We start from the raw sequence: 12,500 nt of genomic DNA on the forward strand, positions 1-12,500 counted from the left end.
CAACAGAACGGTGTTGGTTGTATAAAAATATCTACATCACCTTGTATTCCCAGGTGGTCTCCCATCCAAGTACTAACCAGGCCCAACACTGCTTAGCTTCCAAGATCAGATGAGATTGGGCGTATCCAGTGTGGTGTGGCTGTAGATGAGCTTTGTGGTTTCTGTTAGAACTTTTCTACTTCTAACTACTGGTTCATAAATGAATACGTTTGAAAATGGAATGCATCAACAGAACGGTGTTGGCAGTATAAAAATATCTACAGCACCTTGTATTCCCAGGTGGTCTCCCATCCAAGTACTAACCAGGCCCAACACTGCTTAGCTTCCAAGATCAGATGAGATTGGGCGTATCCAGTGTCGTGTGGCTGTAGATGAACTTTGTGGTTTCTGTTAGAACTTTTCTACTTCTAACTACTGGTTCATAAATGAATACGTTTTAAAATGGAATGCATCAACAGAACGGTGTTGGCAGTATAAAATTATCTACAGCACCTTGTATTCCCAGGTGGTCTCCCATCCAAGTACTAACCAGGCCCAACACTGCTTAGCTTCCAAGATCAGATGAGATTGGGCGTATCCAGTGTGGTGTGGCTGTAGATGAGCTTTGTGGTTTCTGTTAGAACTTTTCTACTTCTAACTACTGGTTCATAAATAAATACGTTTGAAAATGGAATGCATCAACAGAACGGTGTTGGCAGTATAAAAATATCTACAGCACCTTGTATTCCCAGGTGGTCTCCCATCCAAGTACTAACCAGGCCCAACACTGCTTAGCTTCCAAGATCAGATGAGATTGGGCGTATCCAGTGTGGTGTGGCTGTAGATGAGCTTTGTGGTTTCTGTTAGAACTTTTCTACTTCTAACTACTGGTTCATAAATGAATACGTTTGAAAATGGAATGCATCAACAGAACGGTGTTGGCAGTATAAACATATCTACAGCACCTTGTATTCCCAGGTGGTCTCCCATCCAAGTACTAACCAGGCCCAACACTGCTTAGCTTCCAAGTTCAGATGAGATTGGGCGTATCCAGTGTGGTGTTGCTGTAGATGAACTTTCTGGTTTCTGTTAGAACTTTTCTACTTCTAACTACTGGTTCATAAATGAATATGTTTGAAAATGGTATGCATCAACAGAACAGTGTTGGCAGTATAAAAATATCTACAGCACCTTGTATTCCCAGGTGGCCTCCCATCCAAGTACTAACCAGGCCCAACACTGCTTAGCTTCCAAGATCAGATGAGATTGGGCGTATCCAGTGTGGTGTGGCTGTAGATGAGCTTTGTGGTTTCTGTTAGAACTTTTCTACTTCTAACTACTGGTTCATAAATGAATACGTTTGAAAATGGAATGCATCAACAGAACGGTGTTGGCAGTATAAAAATATCTACAGCACCTCGTATTCCCAGGTGGTCTCCCATCCAAGAACTAACCAGGCCCAACACTGCTTAGCTTCCAAGATCAGATGAGATTGGGCGTATCCAGTGTGGTGTGGCTGTAGATGAGCTTTGTGGTTTCTGTTAGAACTTTTCTACTTCTAACTACTGGTTCATAAATGAATACGTTTGAAAATGGAATGCATCAACAGAACGGTGTTGGTTGTATAAAAATATCTACATCACCTTGTATTCCCAGGTGGTCTCCCATCCAAGTACTAACCAGGCCCAACACTGCTTAGCTTCCAAGATCAGATGAGATTGGGCGTATCCAGTGTGGTGTGGCTGTAGATGAGCTTTGTGGTTTCTATTAGAACTTTTCTACTTCTAACTACTGGTTCATAAATGAATACGTTTGAAAATGGAATGCATCAACAGAACAGTGTTGGCAGTATAAAAATATCTACAGCACCTTGTATTCCCAGGTGGTCTCCCATCCAAGTACTAACCAGGCCCAACACTGCTTAGCTTCCAAGATCAGATAAGATTGGGCGTATCCAGTGTCGTGTGGCTGTAGATGAACTTTGTGGTTTCTGTTAGAACTTTTCTACTTCTAACTACTGGTTCATAAATGAATACGTTTTAAAATGGAATGCATCAACAGAACGGTGTTGGCAGTATAAAAATATCTACAGCACCTTGTATTCCCAGGTGGTCTCCCATCCAAGTACTAACCAGGCCCAACACTGCTTAGCTTCCAAGATCAGATGAGATTGGGCGTATCCAGTGTCGTGTGGCTGTAGATGAACTTTGTGGTTTCTGTTAGAACTTTTCTACTTCTAACTACTGGTTCATAAATGAATACGTTTTAAAATGGAATGCATCAACAGAACGGTGTTGGCAGTATAAAATTATCTACAGCACCTTGTATTCCCAGGTGGTCTCCCATCCAAGTACTAACCAGGCCCAACACTGCTTAGCTTCCAAGATCAGATGAGATTGGGCGTATCCAGTGTGGTGTGGCTGTAGATGAGCTTTGTGGTTTCTATTAGAACTTTTCTACTTCTAACTACTGGTTCATAAATAAATACGTTTGAAAATGGAATGCATCAACAGAACGGTGTTGGCAGTATAAAAATATCTACAGCACCTTGTATTCCCAGGTGGTCTCCCATCCAAGTACTAACCAGGCCCAACACTGCTTAGCTTCCAAGATCAGATGAGATTGGGCGTATCCAGTGTGTTGTGGCTGTAGATGAGCTTTGTGGTTTCTGTTAGAACTTTTCTACTTCTAACTACTGGTTCATAAATGAATACGTTTGAAAATGGAATGCATCAACAGAACGGTGTTGGCAGTATAAACATATCTACAGCACCTTGTATTCCCAGGTGGTCTCCCATCCAAGTACTAACCAGGCCCAACACTGCTTAGCTTCCAAGTTCAGATGAGATTGGGCGTATCCAGTGTGGTGTTGCTGTAGATGAACTTTCTGGTTTCTGTTAGAACTTTTCTACTTCTAACTACTGGTTCATAAATGAATATGTTTGAAAATGGTATGCATCAACAGAACAGTGTTGGCAGTATAAAAATATCTACAGCACCTTGTATTCCCAGGTGGCCTCCCATCCAAGTACTAACCAGGCCCAACACTGCTTAGCTTCCAAGATCAGATGAGATTGGGCGTATCCAGTGTGGTGTGGCTGTAGATGAGCTTTGTGGTTTCTGTTAGAACTTTTCTACTTCTAACTACTGGTTCATAAATGAATACGTTTGAAAATGGAATGCATCAACAGAACGGTGTTGGCAGTATAAAAATATCTACAGCACCTCGTATTCCCAGGTGGTCTCCCATCCAAGAACTAACCAGGCCCAACACTGCTTAGCTTCCAAGATCAGATGAGATTGGGCGTATCCAGTGTGGTGTGGCTGTAGATGAGCTTTGTGGTTTCTGTTAGAACTTTTCTACTTCTAACTACTGGTTCATAAATGAATACGTTTGAAAATGGAATGCATCAACAGAACGGTGTTGGTTGTATAAAAATATCTACATCACCTTGTATTCCCAGGTGGTCTCCCATCCAAGTACTAACCAGGCCCAACACTGCTTAGCTTCCAAGATCAGATGAGATTGGGCGTATCCAGTGTGGTGTGGCTGTAGAGGAGCTTTGTGGTTTCTATTAGAACTTTTCTACTTCTAACTACTGGTTCATAAATGAATACGTTTGAAAATGGAATGCATCAACAGAACGGTGTTGGCAGTATAAAAATATCTACAGCACCTTGTATTCCCAGGTGGTCTCCCATCCAAGTACTAACCAGGCCCAACACTGCTTAGCTTCCAAGATCAGATAAGATTGGGCGTATCCAGTGTCGTGTGGCTGTAGATGAACTTTGTGGTTTCTGTTAGAACTTTTCTACTTCTAACTACTGGTTCATAAATGAATACGTTTTAAAATGGAATGCATCAACAGAACGGTGTTGGCAGTATAAAATTATCTACAGCACCTTGTATTCCCAGGTGGTCTCCCATCCAAGTACTAACCAGGCCCAACACTGCTTAGCTTCCAAGATCAGATGAGATTGGGCGTATCCAGTGTGGTGTGGCTGTAGATGAGCTTTGTGGTTTCTGTTAGAACTTTTCTACTTCTAACTACTGGTTCATAAATGAATACGTTTGAAAATGGAATGCATCAACAGAACGGTGTTGGTTGTATAAAAATATCTACATCACCTTGTATTCCCAGGTGGTCTCCCATCCAAGTACTAACCAGGCCCAACACTGCTTAGCTTCCAAGATCAGATGAGATTGGGCGTATCCAGTGTGGTGTGGCTGTAGATGAGCTTTGTGGTTTCTATTAGAACTTTTCTACTTCTAACTACTGGTTCATAAATGAATACGTTTGAAAATGGAATGCATCAACAGAACGGTGTTGGCAGTATAAAAATATCTACAGCACCTTGTATTCCCAGGTGGTCTCCCATCCAAGTACTAACCAGGCCCAACACTGCTTAGCTTCCAAGATCAGATGAGATTGGGCGTATCCAGTGTCGTGTGGCTGTAGATGAACTTTGTGGTTTCTGTTAGAACTTTTCTACTTCTAACTACTGGTTCATAAATGAATACGTTTGAAAATGGAATGCATCAACAGAACGGTGTTGGCAGTATAAAAATATCTACAGCACCTTGTATTCCCAGGTGGTCTCCCATCCAAGTACTAACCAGGCCCAACACTGCTTAGCTTCCAAAATCAGATGAGATTGGGCATAACCAGTGTGGTGTGGCTGTAGAAGAGCTTTATGGTTTCTGTTAGTACTTTTCTACTTCTAACTACTGGTTCATAAATGAATACGTTTGAAAATGGAATGCATCAACAGAACGGTGTTGGTAGTATAAAATTATCTACAGCACCTTGTATTCCCAGGTGGTCTCCCATCCAAGTACTAACCAGGCCCAACACTGCTTAGCTTCCAAGATCAGATGAGATTGGGCGCATCCAGTGTGGTGTGGCTGTAGATGAGCTTTATGGCTTCTGTTAGAACTTTTCTACTTCTAACTATTTGTTCATAAATGAATACGTTTGAAAATGGAATACATCAACAGAACGGTGTTGGCAGTATAAAAATATCTACAGCACATTGTATTCCCAGGTGGTCTCCCATCCAAGTACTAACCAGGCCCAATACTGCTTTGCTTCCAAGATCAGATGAGATTGGGCGTATCCACTGTGGTGTGGCTGTAGATGAGCTTTGTGGTTTCTGTTTGAACTTTTCTACTTCTAACTACTGGTTCATAAATGAATACATTTGAAAATTGAATGCATCAACAGAACGGTGTTGGCAGTATAAAAATATCTACAGCACCTTGTATTCCCAGGTGGTCTCCCATCCAAGTACTAACCAGGCCCAACACTGCTTAGCTTCCTAGATCAGATGAGATTGGGCGTATCCAGTGCGGTGTGGCTGTAGATGAGCTTTGTGGTTTCTGTTAGAACTTTTCTACTTCTAACTACTGGTTCATAAATGAATACGTTTGAAAATGGAATGCATCAACAGAACGGTGTTGGCAGTATAAAAATATCTACACCACCTATGTATTCCCAGGTGGTCTCCCATCCAAGTACTAACCAGGCCCAACACTGCTTAGCTTCCAAGATCAGATGAGATTGGGCATATCCAGTGTGGTGTAGCTGTAGAAGAGCTTTATGGTTTCGGTTAGTACTTTTCTACTTCTAACTACTGGTTCATAAATGAATACGTTTGAAAATGGAATGCATCAACAGAACGGTGTTGGTAGTATAAAAATATCTACAGCACCTCGTATTTCCAGGTGGTCTCCCATCCAAGTACTAACCAGGCCCAACATTGCTTAGCTTCCAAGATCAGATGAGATTGGGCGTATCCAGTATAGTGTTGCTGTAGATGAATTTCTGGTTTCTGTTAGAACTTTTCTACTTCTAACTACTAGTTCATAAATGAATAAGTTTTAAAATGGAATGCATCAACAGAACGGTGTTGGCAGTATAAAAATATTTACAGCACCTCGTAATCCCAGGTGGTCTCCCATCCAAGAACTAACCAGGCCCAACACTGCTTAGCTTCCAAGATCAGATGAGATTGGGCGTATCCAGTGTGGTGTGGCTGTAGATGAGCTTTGTGGTTTCTGTTAGAACTTTTCTACTTCTAACTACTGGTTCATAAATGAATACGTTTGAAAATGGAATGCATCAACAGAACGGTGTTGGTTGTATAAAAATATCTACATCACCTTGTATTCCCAGGTGGTCTCCCATCAAAGTACTAACCAGGCCCAACACTGCTTAGCTTCCAAGATCAGATGAGATTGGGCGTATCCAGTGTGGTGTAGCTGTAGATGAGCTTTGTGGTTTCTGTTAGAACTTTTCTACTTCTAACTACTGGTTCATAAATGAATACGTTTGAAAATGGAATGCATCAACAGAACGGTGTTGGCAGTATAAAAATATCTACAGCACCTTGTATTCCCAGGTGGTCTCCCATCCAAGTACTAACCAGGCCCAACACTGCTTAGCTTCCAAGATCAGATGAGATTGGGCGTATCCAGTGTCGTGTGGCTGTAGATGAACTTTGTGGTTTCTGTTAGAACTTTTCTACTTCTAACTACTGGTTCATAAATGAATACGTTTTAAAATGGAATGCATCAACAGAACGGTGTTGGCAGTATAAAATTATCTACAGCACCTTGTATTCCCAGGTGGTCTCCCATCCAAGTACTAACCAGGCCCAACACTGCTTAGCTTCCAAGATCAGATGAGATTGGGCGTATCCAGTGTGGTGTGGCTGTAGATGAACTTTATGGTTTCTGTTAGAACTTTTCTACTTCTAACTACTGGTTCATAAATGAATACGTTTGAAAATGGAATGCATCAACAGAACGGTGTTGGCAGTATAAAAATATCTACAGCACCTTGTATTCCCAGGTGGTCTCCCATCCAAGTACTAACCAGGCCCAACACTGCTTAGCTTCCAAGATCAGATGAGATTGGGCGTATCCAGTGTGCTGTGGCTGTAGATGAGCTTTGTGGTTTCTGTTAGAACTTTTCTACTTCTAACTACTGGTTCATAAATGAATACGTTTGAAAATGGAATGCATCAACAGAACGGTGTTGGCAGTATAAAAATATCTACAGCACCTTGTATTCCCAGGTGGTCTCCCATCCAAGTACTAACCAGGCCCAACACTGCTTAGCTTCCAAGATCAGATGAGATTGGGCGTATCCAGTTTGGTGTGGCTGTAGATGAGCTTTATGGTTTCTGTTAGAACTTTTCTACTTCTAACTACTGGTTCATAAATGAATACGTTTGAAAATGGAATGCATCAACAGAACGGTGTTGGTTGTATAAAAATATCTACAGCACCTTGTATTCCCAGGTGGTCTCCCATCCAAGTACTAACCAGGCCCAACACTGCTTAGCTTCCAAGATCAGATGAGATTGGGCGTATCCAGTTTGGTGTAGCTGTAGATGAGCTTTATGGTTTCTGTTAGAACTTTTCTACTTCTAACTACTGGTTCATAAATGAATACGTTTGAAAATGGAATGCATCAACAGAACGGTGTTGGTTGTATAAAAATATCTACATCACCTTGTATTCCCAGGTGGTCTCCCATCCAAGTACTAACCAGGCCCAACACTGCTTAGCTTCCAAGATCAGATGAGATTGGGCGTATCCAGTGTGGTGTGGCTGTAGATGAGCTTTGTGGTTTCTGTTAGAACTTTTCTACTTCTAACTACTGGTTCATAAATGAATACGTTTGAAAATGGAATGCATCAACAGAACGGTGTTGGCAGTATAAAAATATCTACAGCACCTTGTATTCCCAGGTGGTCTACCATCCAAGTACTAACCAGGCCCAACACTGCTTAGCTTCCAAGATCAGATGAGATTGGGCGTATCCAGTTTGGTGTGGCTGTAGATGAGCTTTATGGTTTCTGTTAGAACTTTTCTACTTCTAACTACTGGTTCATAAATGAATACGTTTGAAAATGGAATGCATCAACAGAACGGTGTTGGTTGTATAAAAATATCTACAGCACCTTGTATTCCCAGGTGGTCTCCCATCCAAGTACTAACCAGGCCCAACACTGCTTAGCTTCCAAGATCAGATGAGATTGGGCGTATCCAGTTTGGTGTGGCTGTAGATGAGCTTTATGGTTTCTGTTAGAACTTTTCTACTTCTAACTACTGGTTCATAAATGAATACGTTTGAAAATGGAATGTATCAACAGAACGGTGTTGGTTGTATAAAAATATCTACATCACCTTGTATTCCCAGGTGGTCTCCCACCCAAGTACTAACCAGGCCCAACACTGCTTAGCTTCCAAGATCAGATGAGATTGGGCGTATCCAGTGTGGTGAGGCTGTAGATGAGCTTTGTTGTTTCTGTTAGAACTTTTCTACTTCTAACTACTGGTTCATAAATGAATACGTTTGAAAATGGAATGCATCAACAGAACGGTGTTGGCAGTATAAAAATATCTACAGCACCTTGTAGTCCCAGGTGGTCTCCCATCCAAGTACTAACCAGGCCCAACACTGCTTAGCTTCCAAAATCAGATGAGATTGGGCATAACCAATGTGGTGTGGCTGTAGAAGAGCTTTATGGTTTCTGTTAGTACTTTTCTACTTCTAACTACTGGTTCATAAATGAATACGTTTGAAAATGGAATGCATCAACAGAACGGTGTTGGTAGTATAAAATTATCTACAGCACTTTGTATTCCCAGGTGGTCTCCCATCCAAGTACTAACCAGGCCCAACACTGCTTAGCTTCCAAGATCAGATGAGATTGGGCGTATCCAGTGTGGTGTGGCTGTAGATGAGCTTTATGGCTTCTGTTAGAACTTTTCTACTTCTAACTACTGGTTCATAAATGAATACGTTTGAAAATGGAATGCATCAACAGAACGGTGTTGGCAGTATAAAAATATCTACAGCACCTTGTATTCCCAGGTGGTCTCCCATCCAAGTACTAACCAGGCCCAACACTGCTTAGCTTCCAAGATCAGATGAGATTGGGCGTATCCAGTGTGGTGTTGCTGTAGATGAACTTTCTGGTTTCTGTTAGAACTTTTCTACTGCTAACTACTAGTTCATAAATGAATACGTTTTAAAATGGAATGCATCAACAGAACGGTGTTGGCAGTATAAAAATATCTACAGCACCTCGTATTCCCAGGTGGTCTCCCATCCAAGAACTAACCAGGCCCAACACTGCTTAGCTTCCAAGATCAGATGAGATTGGGCGTATCCAGTGTGGTGTGGCTGTAGATGAGCTTTGTGGTTTCTGTTAGAACTTTTCTACTTCTAACTACTGGTTCATAAATGAATACGTTTGAAAATGGAATGCATCAACAGAACGGTGTTGGTTGTATAAAAATATCTACATCACCTTGTATTCCCAGGTGGTCTCCCATCCAAGTACTAACCAGGCCCAACACTGCTTAGCTTCCAAGATCAGATGAGATTGGGCGTATCCAGTGTGGTGTGGCTGTAGATGAGCTTTGGGGTTTCTGTTAGAACTTTTCTACTTCTAACTACTGGTTCATAAATGAATACGTTTGAAAATGGAATGCATCAACAGAACGGTGTTGGCAGTATAAAATTATCTACAGCACCTTGTATTCCCAGGTGGTCTCCCATCCAAGTACTAACCAGGCCCAACACTGCTTAGCTTCCAAGATCAGATGAGATTGGGCGTATCCAGTGTGGTGTGGCTGTAGATGAGCTTTATGGCTTCTGTTAGAACTTTTCTACTTCTAACTACTGGTTCATAAATGAATACGTTTGAAAATGGAATGCATCAACAGAACGGTGTTGGCAGTATAAAAATATCTACAGCACCTTGTATTCCCAGGTGGTCTCCCATCCAAGTACTAACCAGGCCCAACACTGCTTAGCTTCCAAGATCAGATGAGATTGGGCGTATCCAGTGTGGTGTTGCTGTAGATGAACTTTCTGGTTTCTGTTAGAACTTTTCTACTGCTAACTACTAGTTCATAAATGAATACGTTTTAAAATGGAATGCATCAACAGAACGGTGTTGGCAGTATAAAAATATCTACAGCACCTCGTATTCCCAGGTGGTCTCCCATCCAAGAACTAACCAGGCCCAACACTGCTTAGCTTCCAAGATCAGATGAGATTGGGCGTATCCAGTGTGGTGTGGCTGTAGATGAGCTTTGTGGTTTCTGTTAGAACTTTTCTACTTCTAACTACTGGTTCATAAATGAATACGTTTGAAAATGGAATGCATCAACAGAACGGTGTTGGTTGTATAAAAATATCTACATCACCTTGTATTCCCAGGTGGTCTCCCATCCAAGTACTAACCAGGCCCAACACTGCTTAGCTTCCAAGATCAGATGAGATTGGGCGTATCCAGTGTGGTGTGGCTGTAGATGAGCTTTGGGGTTTCTGTTAGAACTTTTCTACTTCTAACTACTGGTTCATAAATGAATACGTTTGAAAATGGAATGCATCAACAGAACGGTGTTGGCAGTATAAAAATATCTACAGCACCTTGTATTCCCAGGTGGTCTCCCATCCAAGTACTAACCAGGCCCAACACTGCTTAGCTTCCAAGATCAGATGAGATTGGGCGTATCCAGTGTCGTGTGGCTGTAGATGAACTTTGTGGTTTCTGTTAGAACTTTTCTACTTCTAACTACTGGTTCATAAATGAATACGTTTTAAAATGGAATGCATCAACAGAACGGTGTTGGCAGTATAAAATTATCTACAGCACCTTGTATTCCCAGGTGGTCTCCCATCCAAGTACTAACCAGGCCCAACACTGCTTAGCTTCCAAGATCAGATGAGATTGGGCGTATCCAGTGTGGTGTGGCTTTAGATGAGCTTTGTGGTTTCTGTTAGAACTTTTCTACTTCTAACTACTGGTTCATAAATAAATACGTTTGAAAATGGAATGCATCAACAGAACGGTGTTGGCAGTATAAAAATATCTACAGCACCTTGTATTCCAAGGTGGTCTCCCATCCAAGTACTAACCAGGCCCAACACTGCTTAGCTTCCAAGATCAGATGAGATTGGGCGTATCCAGTGTGGTGTGGCTGTAGATGAGCTTTGTGGTTTCTGTTAGAACTTTTCTACTTCTAACTACTGGTTCATAAATGAATACGTTTGAAAATGGAATGCATCAACAGAACGGTGTTGGCAGTATAAACATATCTACAGCACCTTGTATTCCCAGGTGGTCTCCCATCCAAGTACTAACCAGGCCCAACACTGCTTAGCTTCCAAGTTCAGATGAGATTGGGCGTATCCAGTGTGGTGTTGCTGTAGATGAACTTTCTGGTTTCTGTTAGAACTTTTCTACTTCTAACTACTGGTTCATAAATGAATATGTTTGAAAATGGTATGCATCAACAGAACAGTGTTGGCAGTATAAAAATATCTACAGCACCTTGTATTCCCAGGTGGCCTCCCATCCAAGTACTAACCAGGCCCAACACTGCTTAGCTTCCAAGATCAGATGAGATTGGGCGTATCCAGTGTGGTGTGGCTGTAGATGAGCTTTGTGGTTTCTGTTAGAACTTTTCTACTTCTAACTACTGGTTCATAAATGAATACGTTTGAAAATGGAATGCATCAACAGAACGGTGTTGGCAGTATAAAAATATCTACAGCACCTCGTATTCCCAGGTGGTCTCCCATCCAAGAACTAACCAGGCCCAACACTGCTTAGCTTCCAAGATCAGATGAGATTGGGCGTATCCAGTGTGGTGTGGCTGTAGATGAGCTTTGAGGTTTCTGTTAGAACTTTTCTACTTCTAACTACTGGTTCATAAATGAATACGTTTGAAAATGGAATGCATCAACAGAACGGTGTTGGTTGTATAAAAATATCTACATCACCTTGTATTCCCAGGTGGTCTCCCATCCAAGTACTAACCAGGCCCAACACTGCTTAGCTTCCAAGATCAGATGAGATTGGGCGTATCCAGTGTGGTGTGGCTGTAGATGAGCTTTGTGGTTTCTATTAGAACTTTTCTACTTCTAACTACTGGTTCATAAATGAATACGTTTGAAAATGGAATGCATCAACAGAACAGTGTTGGCAGTATAAAAATATCTACAGCACCTTGTATTCCCAGGTGGTCTCCCATCCAAGTACTAACCAGGCCCAACACTGCTTAGCTTCCAAGATCAGATAAGATTGGGCGTATCCAGTGTCGTGTGGCTGTAGATGAACTTTGTGGTTTCTGTTAGAACTTTTCTACTTCTAACTACTGGTTCATAAATGAATACGTTTTAAAATGGAATGCATCAACAGAACGGTGTTGGCAGTATAAAAATATCTACAGCACCTTGTATTCCCAGGTGGTCTCCCATCCAAGTACTAACCAAGCCCAACACTGCTTAGCTTCCAAGATCAGATGAGATTGGGCGTATCCAGTGTCGTGTGGCTGTAGATGAACTTTGTGGTTTCTGTTAGAACTTTTCTACTTCTAACTACTGGTTCATAAATGAATACGTTTTAAAATGGAATGCATCAACAGAACGGTGTTGGCAGTATAAAATTATCTACAGCACCTTGTATTCCCAGGTGGTCTCCCATCCAAG

The 12,500-nt window shown here is 41.7% G+C and overlaps 47 non-coding genes and 9 pseudogenes across 47 annotated transcripts in view; all 56 read right to left on the reverse strand.

The window, feature by feature from the left end:
* Window positions 1-28: 28 nt before the first annotated feature.
* On the reverse strand, window positions 29-147 carry LOC135038537 (5S ribosomal RNA). Its single transcript, XR_010232898.1, has one exon. It is a non-coding gene; the product is annotated as a 5S ribosomal RNA (ribosomal RNA).
* A 107-nt stretch (window positions 148-254) lies between these two features.
* On the reverse strand, window positions 255-373 carry LOC135038656 (5S ribosomal RNA). Its single transcript, XR_010233014.1, has one exon. It is a non-coding gene; the product is annotated as a 5S ribosomal RNA (ribosomal RNA).
* Window positions 374-480: 107 nt separating this feature from the next.
* On the reverse strand, window positions 481-599 carry LOC135039460 (5S ribosomal RNA). The gene has a single exon (XR_010233465.1). It is a non-coding gene; the product is annotated as a 5S ribosomal RNA (ribosomal RNA).
* A 107-nt stretch (window positions 600-706) lies between these two features.
* Window positions 707-825, reverse strand: LOC135039461 (5S ribosomal RNA). Its single transcript, XR_010233466.1, has one exon. It is a non-coding gene; the product is annotated as a 5S ribosomal RNA (ribosomal RNA).
* A 107-nt stretch (window positions 826-932) lies between these two features.
* Window positions 933-1,051, reverse strand: LOC135039525 (5S ribosomal RNA). Its single transcript, XR_010233528.1, has one exon. It is a non-coding gene; the product is annotated as a 5S ribosomal RNA (ribosomal RNA).
* A 107-nt stretch (window positions 1,052-1,158) lies between these two features.
* Window positions 1,159-1,277, reverse strand: LOC135039721 (5S ribosomal RNA). Its single transcript, XR_010233718.1, has one exon. It is a non-coding gene; the product is annotated as a 5S ribosomal RNA (ribosomal RNA).
* Window positions 1,278-1,384: 107 nt separating this feature from the next.
* LOC135039819 (5S ribosomal RNA) lies at window positions 1,385-1,503 on the reverse strand. The gene has a single exon (XR_010233810.1). It is a non-coding gene; the product is annotated as a 5S ribosomal RNA (ribosomal RNA).
* A 107-nt stretch (window positions 1,504-1,610) lies between these two features.
* Window positions 1,611-1,729, reverse strand: LOC135038538 (5S ribosomal RNA). The gene has a single exon (XR_010232899.1). It is a non-coding gene; the product is annotated as a 5S ribosomal RNA (ribosomal RNA).
* A 107-nt stretch (window positions 1,730-1,836) lies between these two features.
* On the reverse strand, window positions 1,837-1,955 carry LOC135039031 (5S ribosomal RNA; annotated as a pseudogene).
* Window positions 1,956-2,062: 107 nt separating this feature from the next.
* On the reverse strand, window positions 2,063-2,181 carry LOC135038657 (5S ribosomal RNA). Its single transcript, XR_010233015.1, has one exon. It is a non-coding gene; the product is annotated as a 5S ribosomal RNA (ribosomal RNA).
* A 107-nt stretch (window positions 2,182-2,288) lies between these two features.
* On the reverse strand, window positions 2,289-2,407 carry LOC135039462 (5S ribosomal RNA). Its single transcript, XR_010233467.1, has one exon. It is a non-coding gene; the product is annotated as a 5S ribosomal RNA (ribosomal RNA).
* A 107-nt stretch (window positions 2,408-2,514) lies between these two features.
* Window positions 2,515-2,633, reverse strand: LOC135038731 (5S ribosomal RNA). Its single transcript, XR_010233087.1, has one exon. It is a non-coding gene; the product is annotated as a 5S ribosomal RNA (ribosomal RNA).
* A 107-nt stretch (window positions 2,634-2,740) lies between these two features.
* Window positions 2,741-2,859, reverse strand: LOC135039526 (5S ribosomal RNA). The gene has a single exon (XR_010233529.1). It is a non-coding gene; the product is annotated as a 5S ribosomal RNA (ribosomal RNA).
* Window positions 2,860-2,966: 107 nt separating this feature from the next.
* Window positions 2,967-3,085, reverse strand: LOC135039722 (5S ribosomal RNA). The gene has a single exon (XR_010233719.1). It is a non-coding gene; the product is annotated as a 5S ribosomal RNA (ribosomal RNA).
* A 107-nt stretch (window positions 3,086-3,192) lies between these two features.
* LOC135039821 (5S ribosomal RNA) lies at window positions 3,193-3,311 on the reverse strand. Its single transcript, XR_010233812.1, has one exon. It is a non-coding gene; the product is annotated as a 5S ribosomal RNA (ribosomal RNA).
* A 107-nt stretch (window positions 3,312-3,418) lies between these two features.
* Window positions 3,419-3,537, reverse strand: LOC135038914 (5S ribosomal RNA). Its single transcript, XR_010233265.1, has one exon. It is a non-coding gene; the product is annotated as a 5S ribosomal RNA (ribosomal RNA).
* Window positions 3,538-3,644: 107 nt separating this feature from the next.
* Window positions 3,645-3,763, reverse strand: LOC135039034 (5S ribosomal RNA; annotated as a pseudogene).
* Window positions 3,764-3,870: 107 nt separating this feature from the next.
* Window positions 3,871-3,989, reverse strand: LOC135039463 (5S ribosomal RNA). Its single transcript, XR_010233468.1, has one exon. It is a non-coding gene; the product is annotated as a 5S ribosomal RNA (ribosomal RNA).
* Window positions 3,990-4,096: 107 nt separating this feature from the next.
* On the reverse strand, window positions 4,097-4,215 carry LOC135038540 (5S ribosomal RNA). The gene has a single exon (XR_010232901.1). It is a non-coding gene; the product is annotated as a 5S ribosomal RNA (ribosomal RNA).
* A 107-nt stretch (window positions 4,216-4,322) lies between these two features.
* Window positions 4,323-4,441, reverse strand: LOC135038658 (5S ribosomal RNA). Its single transcript, XR_010233016.1, has one exon. It is a non-coding gene; the product is annotated as a 5S ribosomal RNA (ribosomal RNA).
* A 107-nt stretch (window positions 4,442-4,548) lies between these two features.
* On the reverse strand, window positions 4,549-4,667 carry LOC135039056 (5S ribosomal RNA; annotated as a pseudogene).
* Window positions 4,668-4,774: 107 nt separating this feature from the next.
* LOC135039386 (5S ribosomal RNA) lies at window positions 4,775-4,893 on the reverse strand. Its single transcript, XR_010233407.1, has one exon. It is a non-coding gene; the product is annotated as a 5S ribosomal RNA (ribosomal RNA).
* A 107-nt stretch (window positions 4,894-5,000) lies between these two features.
* LOC135039306 (5S ribosomal RNA) lies at window positions 5,001-5,119 on the reverse strand (annotated as a pseudogene).
* Window positions 5,120-5,226: 107 nt separating this feature from the next.
* LOC135038641 (5S ribosomal RNA) lies at window positions 5,227-5,345 on the reverse strand. The gene has a single exon (XR_010232999.1). It is a non-coding gene; the product is annotated as a 5S ribosomal RNA (ribosomal RNA).
* A 107-nt stretch (window positions 5,346-5,452) lies between these two features.
* LOC135039292 (5S ribosomal RNA) lies at window positions 5,453-5,572 on the reverse strand (annotated as a pseudogene).
* A 107-nt stretch (window positions 5,573-5,679) lies between these two features.
* LOC135039256 (5S ribosomal RNA) lies at window positions 5,680-5,798 on the reverse strand (annotated as a pseudogene).
* A 106-nt stretch (window positions 5,799-5,904) lies between these two features.
* Window positions 5,905-6,023, reverse strand: LOC135039200 (5S ribosomal RNA; annotated as a pseudogene).
* Window positions 6,024-6,130: 107 nt separating this feature from the next.
* LOC135038867 (5S ribosomal RNA) lies at window positions 6,131-6,249 on the reverse strand. The gene has a single exon (XR_010233218.1). It is a non-coding gene; the product is annotated as a 5S ribosomal RNA (ribosomal RNA).
* A 107-nt stretch (window positions 6,250-6,356) lies between these two features.
* On the reverse strand, window positions 6,357-6,475 carry LOC135038659 (5S ribosomal RNA). The gene has a single exon (XR_010233017.1). It is a non-coding gene; the product is annotated as a 5S ribosomal RNA (ribosomal RNA).
* A 107-nt stretch (window positions 6,476-6,582) lies between these two features.
* On the reverse strand, window positions 6,583-6,701 carry LOC135039464 (5S ribosomal RNA). Its single transcript, XR_010233469.1, has one exon. It is a non-coding gene; the product is annotated as a 5S ribosomal RNA (ribosomal RNA).
* A 107-nt stretch (window positions 6,702-6,808) lies between these two features.
* LOC135038697 (5S ribosomal RNA) lies at window positions 6,809-6,927 on the reverse strand. The gene has a single exon (XR_010233053.1). It is a non-coding gene; the product is annotated as a 5S ribosomal RNA (ribosomal RNA).
* A 107-nt stretch (window positions 6,928-7,034) lies between these two features.
* Window positions 7,035-7,153, reverse strand: LOC135038475 (5S ribosomal RNA). Its single transcript, XR_010232838.1, has one exon. It is a non-coding gene; the product is annotated as a 5S ribosomal RNA (ribosomal RNA).
* A 107-nt stretch (window positions 7,154-7,260) lies between these two features.
* Window positions 7,261-7,379, reverse strand: LOC135038750 (5S ribosomal RNA). Its single transcript, XR_010233105.1, has one exon. It is a non-coding gene; the product is annotated as a 5S ribosomal RNA (ribosomal RNA).
* Window positions 7,380-7,486: 107 nt separating this feature from the next.
* On the reverse strand, window positions 7,487-7,605 carry LOC135038541 (5S ribosomal RNA). Its single transcript, XR_010232902.1, has one exon. It is a non-coding gene; the product is annotated as a 5S ribosomal RNA (ribosomal RNA).
* A 107-nt stretch (window positions 7,606-7,712) lies between these two features.
* LOC135038892 (5S ribosomal RNA) lies at window positions 7,713-7,831 on the reverse strand. Its single transcript, XR_010233243.1, has one exon. It is a non-coding gene; the product is annotated as a 5S ribosomal RNA (ribosomal RNA).
* A 107-nt stretch (window positions 7,832-7,938) lies between these two features.
* Window positions 7,939-8,057, reverse strand: LOC135038476 (5S ribosomal RNA). The gene has a single exon (XR_010232839.1). It is a non-coding gene; the product is annotated as a 5S ribosomal RNA (ribosomal RNA).
* Window positions 8,058-8,164: 107 nt separating this feature from the next.
* On the reverse strand, window positions 8,165-8,283 carry LOC135038937 (5S ribosomal RNA). The gene has a single exon (XR_010233288.1). It is a non-coding gene; the product is annotated as a 5S ribosomal RNA (ribosomal RNA).
* A 107-nt stretch (window positions 8,284-8,390) lies between these two features.
* Window positions 8,391-8,509, reverse strand: LOC135039318 (5S ribosomal RNA; annotated as a pseudogene).
* A 107-nt stretch (window positions 8,510-8,616) lies between these two features.
* LOC135038557 (5S ribosomal RNA) lies at window positions 8,617-8,735 on the reverse strand. Its single transcript, XR_010232917.1, has one exon. It is a non-coding gene; the product is annotated as a 5S ribosomal RNA (ribosomal RNA).
* Window positions 8,736-8,842: 107 nt separating this feature from the next.
* On the reverse strand, window positions 8,843-8,961 carry LOC135039679 (5S ribosomal RNA). The gene has a single exon (XR_010233677.1). It is a non-coding gene; the product is annotated as a 5S ribosomal RNA (ribosomal RNA).
* Window positions 8,962-9,068: 107 nt separating this feature from the next.
* On the reverse strand, window positions 9,069-9,187 carry LOC135039822 (5S ribosomal RNA). Its single transcript, XR_010233813.1, has one exon. It is a non-coding gene; the product is annotated as a 5S ribosomal RNA (ribosomal RNA).
* Window positions 9,188-9,294: 107 nt separating this feature from the next.
* On the reverse strand, window positions 9,295-9,413 carry LOC135038543 (5S ribosomal RNA). Its single transcript, XR_010232903.1, has one exon. It is a non-coding gene; the product is annotated as a 5S ribosomal RNA (ribosomal RNA).
* Window positions 9,414-9,520: 107 nt separating this feature from the next.
* Window positions 9,521-9,639, reverse strand: LOC135039465 (5S ribosomal RNA). Its single transcript, XR_010233470.1, has one exon. It is a non-coding gene; the product is annotated as a 5S ribosomal RNA (ribosomal RNA).
* A 107-nt stretch (window positions 9,640-9,746) lies between these two features.
* On the reverse strand, window positions 9,747-9,865 carry LOC135039681 (5S ribosomal RNA). The gene has a single exon (XR_010233679.1). It is a non-coding gene; the product is annotated as a 5S ribosomal RNA (ribosomal RNA).
* Window positions 9,866-9,972: 107 nt separating this feature from the next.
* On the reverse strand, window positions 9,973-10,091 carry LOC135039823 (5S ribosomal RNA). The gene has a single exon (XR_010233814.1). It is a non-coding gene; the product is annotated as a 5S ribosomal RNA (ribosomal RNA).
* Window positions 10,092-10,198: 107 nt separating this feature from the next.
* On the reverse strand, window positions 10,199-10,317 carry LOC135038544 (5S ribosomal RNA). Its single transcript, XR_010232904.1, has one exon. It is a non-coding gene; the product is annotated as a 5S ribosomal RNA (ribosomal RNA).
* Window positions 10,318-10,424: 107 nt separating this feature from the next.
* On the reverse strand, window positions 10,425-10,543 carry LOC135038660 (5S ribosomal RNA). Its single transcript, XR_010233018.1, has one exon. It is a non-coding gene; the product is annotated as a 5S ribosomal RNA (ribosomal RNA).
* A 107-nt stretch (window positions 10,544-10,650) lies between these two features.
* On the reverse strand, window positions 10,651-10,769 carry LOC135038716 (5S ribosomal RNA). The gene has a single exon (XR_010233072.1). It is a non-coding gene; the product is annotated as a 5S ribosomal RNA (ribosomal RNA).
* A 107-nt stretch (window positions 10,770-10,876) lies between these two features.
* LOC135039747 (5S ribosomal RNA) lies at window positions 10,877-10,995 on the reverse strand. The gene has a single exon (XR_010233742.1). It is a non-coding gene; the product is annotated as a 5S ribosomal RNA (ribosomal RNA).
* Window positions 10,996-11,102: 107 nt separating this feature from the next.
* On the reverse strand, window positions 11,103-11,221 carry LOC135039527 (5S ribosomal RNA). The gene has a single exon (XR_010233530.1). It is a non-coding gene; the product is annotated as a 5S ribosomal RNA (ribosomal RNA).
* Window positions 11,222-11,328: 107 nt separating this feature from the next.
* On the reverse strand, window positions 11,329-11,447 carry LOC135039723 (5S ribosomal RNA). The gene has a single exon (XR_010233720.1). It is a non-coding gene; the product is annotated as a 5S ribosomal RNA (ribosomal RNA).
* A 107-nt stretch (window positions 11,448-11,554) lies between these two features.
* Window positions 11,555-11,673, reverse strand: LOC135039824 (5S ribosomal RNA). Its single transcript, XR_010233815.1, has one exon. It is a non-coding gene; the product is annotated as a 5S ribosomal RNA (ribosomal RNA).
* Window positions 11,674-11,780: 107 nt separating this feature from the next.
* LOC135038545 (5S ribosomal RNA) lies at window positions 11,781-11,899 on the reverse strand. Its single transcript, XR_010232905.1, has one exon. It is a non-coding gene; the product is annotated as a 5S ribosomal RNA (ribosomal RNA).
* Window positions 11,900-12,006: 107 nt separating this feature from the next.
* On the reverse strand, window positions 12,007-12,125 carry LOC135039035 (5S ribosomal RNA; annotated as a pseudogene).
* Window positions 12,126-12,232: 107 nt separating this feature from the next.
* LOC135038837 (5S ribosomal RNA) lies at window positions 12,233-12,351 on the reverse strand. Its single transcript, XR_010233190.1, has one exon. It is a non-coding gene; the product is annotated as a 5S ribosomal RNA (ribosomal RNA).
* A 107-nt stretch (window positions 12,352-12,458) lies between these two features.
* LOC135039466 (5S ribosomal RNA) overlaps window positions 12,459-12,500 on the reverse strand; it is a 119-nt gene continuing 77 nt past the window's right edge. Inside the window, exon 1 of the ribosomal RNA XR_010233471.1 lies at window positions 12,459-12,500. This exon is cut by the window's right edge and continues 77 nt beyond it. This is a non-coding gene — a ribosomal RNA (5S ribosomal RNA).

Source organism: Pseudophryne corroboree, unplaced genomic scaffold (genome assembly GCF_028390025.1).
Source record: "Pseudophryne corroboree isolate aPseCor3 unplaced genomic scaffold, aPseCor3.hap2 scaffold_711, whole genome shotgun sequence".
NCBI classification, from domain to species: Eukaryota; Metazoa; Chordata; class Amphibia; order Anura; family Myobatrachidae; genus Pseudophryne; species Pseudophryne corroboree.